This window comes from Piliocolobus tephrosceles, chromosome 15, assembly GCF_002776525.5.
Source record: "Piliocolobus tephrosceles isolate RC106 chromosome 15, ASM277652v3, whole genome shotgun sequence".
NCBI classification, from domain to species: domain Eukaryota; kingdom Metazoa; phylum Chordata; class Mammalia; order Primates; family Cercopithecidae; genus Piliocolobus; species Piliocolobus tephrosceles.
In genome coordinates this window covers 39,195,867-39,208,692 of record NC_045448.1, presented here as the reverse complement: position 1 = coordinate 39,208,692, position 12,826 = coordinate 39,195,867, and the positions used below count along the sequence as shown (strand labels likewise).

General features: G+C 45.1%; 1 long non-coding RNA gene across 1 annotated transcript in view; it reads right to left on the bottom strand.

Annotated features, from left to right (window-relative positions):
* Positions 1-6,984: 6,984 nt before the first annotated feature.
* The window catches only part of LOC111545430, a 7,938-nt gene continuing 2,096 nt past the window's right edge, over positions 6,985-12,826 (bottom strand). The window contains exon 3 of the long non-coding RNA XR_002732450.1: positions 6,985-7,682. This is a non-coding gene — a long non-coding RNA (uncharacterized LOC111545430). The remainder of the gene's footprint in view (positions 7,683-12,826) is intronic.

Genomic DNA, 12,826 nt, shown 5'->3' with positions numbered 1-12,826 from the left:
GGGACTTCAATGTAATTTGGAACAGCCTTTTGCCCTTTCCAAAAAAATGATCAAACACTTCGCTTGCTGAAGTACATTTATTATATAGAACATTATTTAGATATCAGGTCCCCTCAGGGAAATATTAAGTAGCAGACTTGGTAAAAACTACCCTCAAGATTCAGTGTGAAAACAGGCAAATACACAGTCAAATCTTTGAGTCTTTTTGTATCATAATGCAAGGATGTTCTCAAAAATTCTGGGCCAGGTGGAAAGAACACAGGAATAGCCTGAAGGGGATTCTATCAGATAAATGAAGAACTAGTTGGACATGAAAAAGAATGGTGGCGTTCAAGAATTAGCAACTGAGTTTCCAAAGTCTATGAATCCATAGTGATGGGGGTGGTGACAGGGGAGAGGAGGGATAAAGAGAAAGGAAGACTTTTCTATGTGGAAGAATGACAGCTAATAAACGTTCAATGAACGCTGGAAATTCACCATTTTGCAACCCCAGTGTTATAATTAATTAAAGCAAGAATTATCTAAACCAGTGGTTCTCAAATATCAGTGTGCATCAGAATCACCTACAGGCTTGTTAAAACACAGATTACTGGATGCCACCCCCAGAGTTTTTAATTCAGCAGGTCTGAGGTGGGCCCCAAGAATTTGCTTTTCTATCAAGCTCCCAGTTTATGCCAGTTCCAGAACAACACTTGGAGAACCACTTATCTAAACAATCAGGTGATGGGTTGTTGAAGAACAGGATATTCACACAAACAAACATTCTTCTTTTTCTTCTTTTAATGTAATACTGTTTAACTTCATAAACATTCCAGCATTCTAAACTAAACTAAACAAAAATAACAGAAAGTGCAAATCGAGTTTACGTACAGAAGGTTCTTGAACTTTCATTGATGGCAGTGACTCTTTGCTGACAATGAAGAGTTCTACAGTTTGTTTAACAAACACTTTGAAAACTATCACACTTAGGCTGGGCACAGTGGCTCACGCCTGTAGTCCTAGCACTTTGGGAGGCCAAGGCAGGTGGATCTCGAGGTTAGGAGTTCAAGACCAGACCAGCCCGGCCAAGATGGTGAAACCTCATCTCTACTAAAGACACAAAAATTACTTAGGCATGATGGCAGGCACCTGTAATCCCAGCTACTTGGGAGGCTGAGGCAGAGAATTGCTTAAATCTGGGAGATGGAGATTGCAGTGAGCCGAGATTGCGCGACTGCACTTCAGCCTGGGCGACAGAGCAAGATTCCATCTTAAAAAAAAAAAAAAAAAAGGCTGGGTGCAGTGGCTCACACCTGTAATTCCAGCACTTTGGGAGGCTGAGGTCAGGAGTTCAAGACCAGCCTGACCAACATGGAGAAATCCATCTCTACTAAAAATACAAAATTAGCTGGGTGTGGTGGTGCATGCCTGCAATCCCAGCTATTCAGGAGGCTGAGGCAGGAGAATTGCTTGAACCCGGGAGGCGGAGGTTGTGGTGAGCAGAAATTGCACCTTTGCACTCTAGCCTGGGCAACAAGAGCAAAACTCCGTCTCAAAAAAAAAAAAAAATCCAAACACTTCTCATGCCAACTGATACCCCTAAGTTGGACACAACTAAGAATGGCAGCAGAATGCTGTGTCACTATGTACAGAAACAAGACAATCTGAAGCTAAATGTATGCCTGCTGCAAAGTCAACAGGTCCAGCCTCACAGTGCATGCCCTGAACTGTAGCTGCTCAAAAGGCATCTTCCCCAACAGCCTTAATGCCAAGCAAGGAGCATCAAAAGTGTGTCTCAATTTGTTTTGTCCTTTTTACAAACCATGATATATACGGTATCAACTGGCCACTGAGTATAACTTTTGACTCTCGAAAAACTTACTAATAGCCTACTGACTAGGAGCCTTACTAATAATATAAACAGTCTATTAACACGTATTTTGTATCTCATATCTCCTTTTTTTTTTTGAGATGAAGTTTCGCTCTGTTGCCCAGGCTGGAGTGCAGTGGTACGACCTCAGCTCACCACAACCTCCACCTCCCAGGTTCAAATGATTCTCCTGCCTCAGCTTCCCAAGTGGCTGGGACTACAGGTGCGTGCCACCACACCCAGCTAATTTTTGTAGTTTTGGTAGAGACAGGGTTACACCATGTTGGCCAGGCTGGTCTCGAACTCCTGACCTCAGGTGAGCCGCCTGACTTGGCTTCCCAAAGGGCTGAGATTACAGGTGTGAACCATCTTGCCCACCCCTTATAGGTCTTATATACTATGTATAAGTATATACTTATATTCTTACAATAAAGTAAACTAGAGGAAAGAAAACTTTGTGTGTGTGTGTGTGTGTTTTTGAGACAGAGTCTCGCTCTGTTGCCCAGGCTGGAGTGCAGTGGCACAATCTCGGCTCACTGCAAGCTCCGCCTCCAGGGTTCACACCATTCTCCTGCCTCAGCCTCCCGAGTAGCTGGGACTACAGGCGCCCACCACCATGTCCGGCTAATTTTTTGTACTTTTAGTAGACACGGGGTTTCACCGTGTTAGCCAGGATGGTCTCGATCTCCTGACCTCGTGATCCACCCGCCTCGGCCTCCCAGAGTGCTGGGATTACAGGCGTGAGCCACCGTGCCTGGCCAGGAAAGAAAATGTTATTGAGAAAATCATAAGGGGCTGGGGGCGGTGGCTCATGCCTGTAATCCTAGCACTTTGAGAGGCTGAGGCAGGCGGATCACTTGAGGCCAGGAGTTCAAGACCAGCCTGGTAAACATGGGGAAACCCCATCTCTACTGAAAATACAAAAAATTAGCCGGGCGTGGTGGCACGTGCCTGTAATTCCAGCTACTCAGGAGGCTGAGGCACAAGAATCACTTGAACCTGGTAGGCGGAGGTTGCAGTGAGCTGAGATCATGCCTTTGCACTCCAGCCTGGGCAACAGAGCAAGACTCCATCTCAAAAAAAAAGAAAAAAAGAAAAAAAAGGGGGGTGGAGGTCTTGAACTAAATGTTTTCCATAATGGCAGACGGTTACAAAGCCTGAAGAAATTAGGCTGGAAGACATTACTGCATGCTGCAGCTATGAAATAAAAAAATAGCAATAGAGAGACACCATCTCCAGTGAAAGTTATTTTTATAACATTGCATCAGAGATTTCTTTTTCTAAGAAAGACGCTTGTCTTAGCAATATAGATTTTAAAATAATGTGAAAGATAAATGTTTTAAGATAAGTTTAAAAAAATCAATGTTGCCGCAGCCACTCTGCTTTATATGGGGAACTAGGAATCACTTTACTCTGCAAAAATAAACTAAATAAATTAACTCAGTTCTTTTGAACTGAGTGTTACTTTCTCACTAGATGTAAAACCACAAACCACTTTTGTAAAATTCTTTGTGTGATAATGAGGTAGATTAAGGGAGATCTTTTCAGAAAATATATGTTTCTTTGCTCGGTACTATCTGTAAAAAGCAGCTAGTTGACAATGCAGTTCGGATAGGTCCCAGGTTACTCTCCTTAAGGAATCCCTATTCCAGTCTTGAGGCTGTTCTGAGGAACAAATGGACTTAGAGCTGCAGTAGGCATAATTTCAACGGTGCCTCAAAGACCACCTCTCCGGCTCCTGCCTTTTTTACATGAATCTCATCAAAGATTTTGATGGGCATCCACGGGGAAAAGTTGGTTCCCCAAAGAAAAGCTCCCACTGAAGAAGGGGAAGGTACAGGCAAAAATACAGATTGCATGTCGGTGTTTGGTTCAGTGAAATTAGTATCTCTGAGGAAATGAGAGTTCAGAATTAGACAAGTGAGGGGCTCAGGCAGCATTTGGGCAAGGAATAGGGAGACAAATCATAGAGGTAGCCAATGGGCAGTATGGGTGGAGGGAAGCTCCAGGTAATCTGAAGGCTCAGCCTGTCTGTCAGGTGGGGAAGGAGAAGGTGACCCAGAGAAACAGAGCCTGCTTTCACTTTTGCTATGTTGCAAGTGCATTATAAATATCACTTTCAGCCAAGCTGATAAGGCTGAAATTATGCAGTTCTGGGCTTAACGTTTTTATGTCTTTTTATCCCATGCCTCAATCAGCATTGCCTTCCCCTCCCACTTCCTCCCACTCTTCTACCCCAGTAAGATACCCTTTTGTCACTTGCTGTCATAGCAGTGGGTTGTAGAGCCAGGAAAGGAGGGCAAAGCGAAGGCTTTGAAGGGCTGAGGCCTATTTTACTTGGTCTGCAGTAGCCAGCTCCTTACTTCTCATCTCCAAGGGCCATAGGAATTATCCCAGTGGTCCCAAACTCTAGCTGGGATCTGCCTTTAGATGGAAAGCCAAAGTCAGATGTGCCAGTTGAGAACCAAGCGGGGAAAGTGTGTCCAGCCTTTTTGGCTCATCTGCATTCCATGATAATGATATACAAAGAAACACATAATTAAAGACATTCCAAGGTGCACATAAGCATGCACGCTTATTTACCTGGTTTTGAGATGTTTTAATTTTTTTTTTTTGAGACGGAGTCTGGCTCTGTCGCCCAGGCTGGAGTGCAGTGGTGCGATCTCGGCTCACTGCAAGCTCCGCCTACCGGGTTCACGCCATTCTCCTGCCTCAGCCTTCTGAGTAGCTGGGACTGCAGGAACCCGCCACCACGCCAGGCTAATTTTTTTTTTTTTTTTTTTTTTTTTTGTATTTTTAGTAGAGACAGGGTTTCACCGTGTTAACCAGGATGGTCTCGATCTCCTGACCTCTTGATCCACCTGCCTCGGCCTCCCAAAGTGCTGGGATTATAGGCGTGAGCCACCGCCCCTGGCCATGTTTTAATATTTCATAGTTTTAAAAGTTTACAAAATTGTACAAAATAGCCTTTTCTTTTTCCTCTGATGGTGTTAACTTAGCATGGGCCACATTTTTCAATTTAATTAATTTATTAATTAATTTATGTTTTGAGAGGGAGTCTCGCTTTGTTCCTGGCTGGAGTGCTGTGGCGGGATCTCGGCTCACTGCAACCTCCGCCTGCCCTGTTCAAGCTATTCTCCTACCTCAGCCTCCGAGTAGCTGGGACTACAGGCACGTGCCACCACACCCAGCTAATTTTTGTATTTTTAGTAGAGATGGGGTTTCACCATGTTGGCCAGGCTGGTCTGGAACTGCTGACCCTCGTGATCCTCGCGCCTCGGCCTCCCAAAGTGCTGGGATTACAGGCGTGAGCCACCTTGCCTGGCCTGGGTCTCATTTTTTTAGGGTGCCCAAACATACGGTGGAACATGCAATGCATATATCACAAACACAAAAATGTGTTTTTGGTTTCATGAACGAAGGTCAAGGATCCATTTTTCTAGTACTGAGTTTTAAGGGTAAGAGTTGAATAGCGACTAATGATCATACTTACCTCCTAAAAACAAAATGCAGATGAACAAGAAAGGGATTGAGCAAGGGGACCTCTTCAAGTCACAGCCTACCATCAGCCCCAGTGGGACCTGACAATAGCCTTACACACTGATGTCCCTCAAAAGATTAAAAACCAAAGATATTGGGACTTGCCTCTTGTGAACATTCTCGTTTTTCAAAAAGATAAATCTGAAACAGCAACGTACGTACAGTCCTTGACATGAGGAGCCGCTGGGATGGAGTAAAGCAAGAGCTGAGCTTGGAGTTTATTGACAGCTTTGTACTGGGTGATGTAGGTAGGACAGAGGGCTTACCTTCACTGGGCCTCAGTTTTCTCCTCAGAAAATTGGGGATCTTAACACCTTTCTCACAAAATAAAATGTAAGTAAGGTACCTGGGATGTGCGATGCTCCAAACTGCTAATATCCTTTCCCCACAGCCAAAGCAATTATTTGAAAAAGGCAGCATGGGGTAATTACAGCATGGCCTATGTATGAAGAATGAAACAGAGGGCTGGCCTGGCATGGTGTCTCATGCCTGTAATCCCAGCACTTTGGGAGGCCGAGGAGGGCAGATCACTTGAGGTCAGGAGTTTGAGACCAGCTGGGCAACATAGTGAAACCTGTCTCTACTAAAAATCCAAAAATTAGCAGGGCATGGTGGCACATGCCTATAATCTCAGCTACTGGGGAGGCTGAGGCAGGAAAATAACTTGAATCCAGGAGGCGGAGGTTGCAGTGAGCCAAGATTGCCCCACTGCACTCCAGCCTGGGTGACAGAGTGAGACTGTTTCAAACAAACAAACAAACAAACAAACGAAACCAAGAATGAAGCAGAAGGTAATGGCAACATGAGGGAGCTCCAGGTTGATGATTTTGATTTACTCAATAAAGTAAAAGTCAAGGTCAGGAAAAAAGGCACTTGGAAATGGATGGGAAATAAGGTACAAGAAAAGAGAAAACGCCGAAGATTGATGTATAGAGTAGATTTCTGGGTGATATTGAGCACCCCTTTGAGGCTTGAGATTAGGAAGTTAAGGTGACCCCAAGTGGTGCAATTGTACGATTCTCTAGCAATGCTTGGGTACACAGGTGCACACACAGAACTAGGGGATGTTTGACGTTATTTGAGACTGGACTTTTTGCGAGGCAAGTGTGGCACATGGAGAGAGGCAAGGAACTGGAAAGTATGTTCAAACGCATAATAATAATTATTATTATTATGAAATTTAAGCTAAAGAGAAGACAGCAAGAGATTGCTCTGAAAACAGAAGAGTTATTGATATTCATTTCACCTCTGATGTGAATTATGTTACCCCCTTAGAAGACAGAAGCAGTTAATACCAACTCTGTTTTTTTAATTTTTATTTATTTATTTTTTGAGACAGGGTCTCACTCTGTTCCCCAGGCTGGAGTGCAGTGGCATCATCTTGGCTCACTGTAACCTCTGTCTCCTGGATTCAAGTGATCCTCCTGCCACAGACTCCCAAGTAGCTGGAATTACAGGTACCCCCCACCACGCCTGGCTAATTTTTGTATTTTTTTTTTCTTTTTCTTTTTTTTTTTTTTTTACTAGAGACAGGGTTCACAGCATGTTGACCAGGCTGGTCTCAAACTCCTGACCTCAAGTGATCCACCTGCTTTGGCCTCCCAAAGTGCTGGGATTACAGGCAGGAGCCACTGTACCCAGCCCCAACTTTGTTTTGAAATAATAATATTTTATCTCCATCATATTAGTAGCTAAACCCAAAGGTTTATCAACATTATAATACAACACGAGCAAGAACAGTTTATTTTAGGAATACACAAGTGCTTAAATATTACATTAAATGATGAAAGAATTACCAAATGATCATATCATCAGATGCTGTTATCAGTTATCTATTGCTGTGTAACAAACCACCCGAAAACTTTGTAGCATAAAGTAACCAATGGTTTCTACTCATAGATTCTGTGAGTCACTAATCAGAACAGAGCACAGCAGGGACAATTTATCTCTCCACAATGTCGAGAGCCTCAGCTAAAAAGACTCAAAGTCTGGAGGGACTTGATTGCTGAGCAACAGAATCATCTAGAGGCATCATTCACTTGTTTGGTACTTGAAGCTGGATATTGTTTCGGACCTCAGCTGGGCTATCAGATGGAAAACTTACATGTGGCCTCTCCAGGTGCTTTCTCCAGGGGTTCATCTGAGCTTTCTCTTAGCGTGACTGATGGGTTCCAAGAATGAGCATTCCAAGAGAAGAAGGTGGAAGTGTATGGCATTTTTATGATCCAGCCTCATAAATAACATAGTAGCCCTTCTGCAGTACTTATTTGTCCAGGCAGTCACAGAGATCTTCCTAGGTTCAAGAAAACAGGATATAGACCCCACCAATATGTATTAGTCAGTCAGTGTTCTTTAGAAAAACAGAACCAATAATATACATACAAGAGGAGATTTATTATGGGAATTGGCTCATGCAATTACGGAGGCTGAGAAGTCCCATGATACATTGCTTGCAAGCTGGTGAAGCAGGGAAGCTAGTGGTATAATTCAGTCTGAGCCCAAAGTCCTGAGACCCAGGGGATCCAATAACATAACTCTCAGCCTGAGGCAAGGGCTGAGAAACCAGGGGCCTCTGGTTGAAGTCTTAGAGTTGGAATGCCCAAGAACCTGGAGTTCTGATGCTTAGGGGTAGCAAAAGCTGGGGTCACACCTCTGGAAAAGAGAACACATTTGCCTTGCCTCTGCCTTTTTGTTCTATCGGGGCCCTCGGTGAATATGATGGTGGCTGCCCACGTTGGATGAGGGCAGATATTCCTTACTTCATCCACTAATTCAATGCCCATCTCCTCCAGAAGCACCTTCACAGACATATCCAGAAATAATGTTTTACCAGATGTCTAGGTTTCCCTTAATTCAGTCAAACTGACACCTAAAATTACCATCACAAGTCCACCCCTTGTCAACTTGTCACACGTCTCCTTTTCAAAATTTTAATTAATTATTATTATTTTGCCAAAGCCAAATACTTCTGAACCATATGCGTCTCCTTAAGCCATACTTAATCTTCAAATAAAGATAATAACAAGCTGGGTGTGATGGCTCACTCCTGTAATCCCAACACTTTGGGGGGCTGAGGTGGGAGGATCTCTTGAGCCTAAGAGTTCCAGAGCAGCCTGGGCAACATAGTGAGACCATGTCTCTACCAAAAATAAAAATAAAAATAAATTAGCCAGGTCTGGTGGTCTCAGATACTGGGGACTAAAGTGGGAGGATTGCTTGAGCCCAGGAGTTCAAGGCTGCAGTGAGCCGTGATTGTGCCACTGCACTCCAGCCTGGGCAACAGAGTGAGAACCTGTCGGAAAGAAAGAGAGAAAGAGAAGGAAGGAAGGAAAGAAGGAAGGAAGGAAGGAAGGAAGGAAGGAAGGAAGGAAGGAAGGAAGGAAGGAAGGAAGGAAGGAAGGCAATAACAAGGTCATAGTTCCACCTAACATGATACAGGTATCCTGTGTACAACTGAAAACACACTAGTTACTATTTTCCGTTACTATTAACCGTTACTATTTTCCATCCCAAGATTTTGTTTTTGTTTTAACTTCTATGTTAGACTTAAGAAAACACAAACTCTATACCCCATAAATCAAGGCAAACTTTTTCAGTTTTAGAAAAAAGAAGTTAAGAGGAAAACAATTCTGAAGAAGCAATGTTTCTGCCTCGTGGAGAGAAACCTTTAATACAATCCTTATGAAACTGTGTTCCTGGCATTCCCTTCATAAATCATGCATGTATAAGTAATTTTCAAAGATTTTGGGAAATGAGCTGTTGCACAAGGGATGATGGGATGTGTTATTTTGTTTCTGTATTTTTCTTTCTCTTTCTCTTTTTTACAGTTGCTGATCATTTATTGGTCAAAAAATAAAGAGGGTGTCTGTCAGAAGCAGTCAAAAAATAATAGGTCTGATGAAATATGGATGCCTGAGCTATATTTATCATAAGTAAACTACGTTTAAGAAACATAGCCAAGGCTGGGCGCAGTGGCTCACGCCTGTAATCCCAGCACTTTGGGAGGCTGAGGTGGGCAGATCATTAGGTCAGGAGTTCGAGACCACCCTGGCCAACATAATGAAACCCTGTCTCTACTAAAAATACAAAAATTAGCAGGGCATGGTGGCGTATGCCTGTAGTCCCACTACTCGAGAGGCTGAAGCAGGAGAATTGCTTGAACCCAGGAGGCAGAGGTTGTGGTGAGCCAAGATTGTGCCATTGCACCCCAGCCTGGGCAACAGAGCAAGGCTCTGTCTCAAAAAAAAAAAGGAAAGAAACATAGCCAAAATGATGGTAAACTGCAAACTCTTACCTTATAGATTGAGAGCCACATCAATTTCTCCACATTTTTTAAAGAAATAAATCACTTTGGAAAATTATAGATATATTTCTATAATCAATAAATTTGAGGTATTTATATGGATTCATCATAATTAAAAATATTAGTTGTTATCCTATAAAACAATATACATATACAAATCAGTTGGGTCCCCTGGGAAGCAGATGCTGAGCTCAAGTTAAGAATGCAAAAGGCAGCCAGGTGCGGTGGCTCACGTCTGCAATCCCAACACTTTGGGAGGCCGAGGCGGGGTGGGGGGCGGGGAGGGGTCATGAGTTCAGGAGATGGAGACCATCCTGGCTAACACGGTGAAACCCCGTCTCTACTAAAAAAAAACAAAAAAATTAGCCTGGTGTGGTGGCGGGCACCTGTAGTCCCAACTACTTGGGAGGCTGAGGTAGGAGAATGGTGTGAACCCGGAAGGCGGAGCTTGTAGTGAGTCAGGATCGCGCCACTGCACTTCAGCCTGGGCAACAGAGTGAGACTCCGTCTCAAAAAACAAAAACGAAAACAAAAACAAACAACAACAAAAAAGAATGCAAAAGGTGCTGAGCACAGTGGCTCACGCCTGTAATCCCAGCACTTTGGGAGGCCGAGGCGGGCGGATCATTAGGCCAGCCTGACCAACATGGTGAAACTCCGTCTCTACTAAAAATACAAAAATTAGTCAGGCATGGTAGCACGCACCTGTAGTCCCAGCTACTGCAAAGGCTGAGGCAGGAGAACTGGTTGAACCCAGGAGGCAGAGGTTGCAGTGAGCTGAGATTACGCCACTGCACTCCAGCCTGGGCCACAGACCGAAACTCCATCTCAAAAAAAAAAAAAAAAAAATGCGGCCGGGCGCGGTGGCTCACGACTGTAATCCCAACACTATGAGAGGCCGAGGCGGGTGGATCACCTGAGGTCGGGAGTTCGAGACCAGCCTGACCAACATGGAGAAACCCCGTATCTACTGAAAATACAAAATTAGCCAGGCGTGGTGGTGCATGCCTGTAATCCCAGCTACTCGGGAGGCTGAGGCAGGAGAATTGCTTGAACCTGGGAGGCAGAGGTTGTGGTGAGCCGAGATCGCGCCATTGCACTCCAGCCTGGGCAACAAGAGCGAAACTCTGTCTCAAAAGGAAACAAACAAACAAACAAATAAACAAACAAACAAAAAAACAATTCAAAGGCTTCGGCCGGTGCGGTGACTCATGCCTGTAATCTCAGCACTTTGCCAGGCCGAGGCAGGGAGATCACCTGAGATCAGGAGTTCGAGACCAGTCTGGGCAACATGGTGAAACCCCGTCTCTACTAAAAATACAAAAATTAGCCCGGTGTGGTGGCAGGTGCCTGTAATCCCAGCTACTTGGGAGGCTGAGGCGGGAGAATCGCTTGAGCCCAGGAGGTGGAGGTTGCAGTGAGCTGAGATCAGGCCACTGCACTCTAGCCTGGGCGACAGACCCAGACTCCATCTCAAGAAAAAAAAAAGCAAAAGGCTTATTGAAGAGTAACATTCATAAGAAGAAAAAGGAGGGCCGGGTGCGGTGGCTCAAGCCTGTAATCCCAGCACTTTGGGAGGCTGAGACGGGTGGATCACGAGGTCAGGAGATGGAGACCATCCTGGCTAACACAGTGAAACCCCGTCTCTACTACAAAATACAAAAAACTAGCCGGGCGAGGTGGCAGGCGCCTGTAGTCCCAGCTACTCGGAGGCTGAGGCAGGAGAATGGCGTAAACCCCGGAGGCGGAGCTTGCAGTGAGCTGAGAACCGGCCACTGCACTCCAGCCTGGGCGTCAGAGCGAGACTCCGTCTCAAAAAAAAAAAAAAAAAAAGAAGAAGAAAAAGGAGGAAGAACTGGGTCGGGGAGTCATCAGACCACTATGCAGATCGGCTGAAGACTCAGCCAGCCCGATAGGGAGCTCCCAGCAAAGATTACCATTAGAGAAGTTCTGCATAGGGCAAAAATGGCCAGGCTCTGCTCCACCATCTTGCTGAGTCACTGACTGGGGTCGCCTCAAGAAAAGTATGACCGCCGGGCGCGGTGGCTCAAGCCTGTAATCCCAGCACTTTGGGAGGCCGAGGCGGGCGGATCACGAGGTCAGGAGATCGAGACCATCCTGGCTAACAGGGTGAAACCCCGTCTCTACTAAAAAAATACAAAAAACTAGCCGGGCGAGGTGGCGGGCGCCTGTAGTCCCAACTACTCGGGCGGCTGAGGCAGGAGAATGGCGTGAACTCGGGAGGCGGAGCTTGCAGTGAGCTGAGATCCAGCCACTGCACTCCAGCCCGGGCGACAGAGCAAGACTCCGTCTCAAAAAAAAAAAAAAAAAGAAAAGAAAAGTATGACCTTGGCTCAAAAGCTAACAGACACTTAAAGGAATTAACAGCTGGAGGTTGTCAACTAAATCACACAATTCTTGCAGTTGAGAAAGAAGTCCTTTTTGGTTGGTGGGGGGTTGCAGTAGACAGGGTCTCACTCCCTTACCTAAGCTGGAGTGCAGTGGTGTGATCATGACTAATTGCCGCCTCAACCTCCTGGGCTCAGGTGAGCCTCCCTACTCAGCCTCCCAAGAGTTGGGACCACAGGCATGTGCCACCATGCCCAGCTAATTTTTGTTTTGTTTTGGTTTTTTTTTTTTTTTTTTTTTGAGAGATGGAGTTTGGCCATGCTGTCCAGGCTGGTCTCAAACTCCTGGGGTCAAGCAATCCTCCCACCTCAGCCTCCTGGGTAGCTGGGACTATGGGTGCACACCACGCCTGGCTAATTTTTTAAATTTTGTAGAGACAGAGGTCTCCTTGTGTTGCCCAGACTGGTTTTGAACTCCTGGCCTCAACATCCTCCCACCTCAGCCTCACAAAGTGCTGGAATTAGAGGCATGAGCCACTGCACCCAGCTTGAATTGTCTTTAAACTGTTTTCTACTAGTATTTAATTTCAGCCTCTTCCCATTCTGACCTATAATTAACAATTTTTTTTTTTTTTGGCCAGGTGCAGTGGCTCACGCCTGTAATCTAAGCACTTTCGGAGGCCAAGGCAGGTGGATCACCTGAGGTCAGGAGTTCAAAACCAGCCTGGGCAACATGGCAAAAGCCCATTTCTACTAAAAATATAAAAATTAGCCAGGCTTGGTGGC